The sequence below is a fragment of the Pteropus alecto genome, unplaced genomic scaffold (assembly GCF_000325575.1).
Source record: "Pteropus alecto unplaced genomic scaffold, ASM32557v1 scaffold224, whole genome shotgun sequence".
NCBI classification, from domain to species: Eukaryota; Metazoa; Chordata; class Mammalia; order Chiroptera; family Pteropodidae; genus Pteropus; species Pteropus alecto.
The window spans coordinates 616,291-618,001 of NW_006436289.1; positions in this window are offsets into that span (position 1 = coordinate 616,291).

Genomic DNA, 1,711 nt, shown 5'->3' on the forward strand with positions numbered 1-1,711 from the left:
TCTGAGTGGGTAGGGAGCCCTTTGTCCTTGGAAGCATTTTAACCAGAGATTATATTAACACCTGTCTGGTGGTGTAGGCAGAGCCTGTGGGTGCAAGATGGATTGGTGACGTGGGCTCTAGGGTACCACTGGCCCCCTGGCCAAGTGGAGCTGCTAATAACCCCCTCTGTCCCCACACCTTCTTGTTTACCTTCACTGTCCCAAACAGCACTCCACCTATTGCTATGACACCCTGGCTCTGTGAATTTGACCTTCAGCAGGCACACTCCCTGCTCAGAGTGGCTAGAGAGCTTACTGGTATCTTCTATGACTCCTGGACTTTGAAGAGCATCTTAGTCCTCCATGCTAGTGGCCCCCATCACGGTGACAGGAGGGATGTTGTCACACAGAGAGAGTGTAGAGGGGATTAGGGCCACACTAAGCTGTCTTCTATACCTGAGATCCTTGAGTTGGTGGACTGACAGATTGGGACCATGGTGAAATGGCCAGATTTCCTAGGAAGAGGACTGTCATCATCCATGTCAAGGCCACTACTGCAGGCCCAGGCTTTGACTTCCACTTCATGGCGCAGGGTTCTCTTTAGGAAGCTATGGCATTTTCAAGTAACTTCTGTGTGCATAGCACTGTACAGGTATATAAATTATACATTGACTTATATCTCTGAGGCAAGGGACTGTGGTGGGAAGAGCCTGGGGCCGAATCCAGAAAACCTGGTTCTGGACCCACCTCAGCCACCACATGTGATTCGAGGCAAGTTCCTGGGGTGGATTCAGCTTTTGTAGGACTAGAAGCTTAGACCATTTGGAGGGAACTCTTTAAGGAAAACAGTACAAAATTATGAGTTAAAATTAGGTACAAATGTGATTATTTGTTTAGGTTGAAAAGAAGAAATTGTAACAAATTCTAAATCTTGAAAAAACTCACAAATACCACAAATGTCACAAACGCTGGACAGATAACATAATATTTGCGTTAACTAACTTCTGACACACCTCTATAATTTTTTTTTTTTTTTTTTTTTTACATTACTTCTGCTCACAATTTTACACAGACTAGCTTCTGGCTCCATACATTTTGAAGCTGCGTTTTCCTCTGCTACACACTCACCTCTGGTGTAGGCACCTCAGGCCATGATGCCATTGTGTAAAACAACTTCTGGCCCTACAACATGTGTCACAAAGCCAAGTGAGTCAGCCCAGTGGGAGCTAGTATTCATGCATGCCGACCCTACACTGAGACAGCTACATAATAGTGCCTGTGAACCACATACATCGATCTCCCCGCTCCCAGGTCAAATGGAGCCTCACTCACTTTGTGGGGGTCTTGAGTCAGACCCCCATATGCACAGCAGACCCACGGGAGTAGGAAGGAGGAGCAGTCTTAATCAATTGCAGTTAAACCATAGCATTCTACCAGATTACCAATAATACCTGACCATGTGAACACACTGCTGGGCTCTACAGTCCCCTGAAGCTTAAGCTGTATTAACTTCATGTAGATCTGCTCCTGGGCACATCACATACTTCTCAGCTTCAGTTTCTTCATCTGTATAACAAAACAATTCCAGCCTGATCTATTTTGGGTGAGGATCAGAAATTAAAGAAAATATGAAGCCTTTGGATCCCAAAAGCTCTGTGTGACGATGACAACAATGAAGACGATGGTGCCGACTGAGCAGGTATCTGCCAAGACTGCAGCTTTAGGGTCAGCA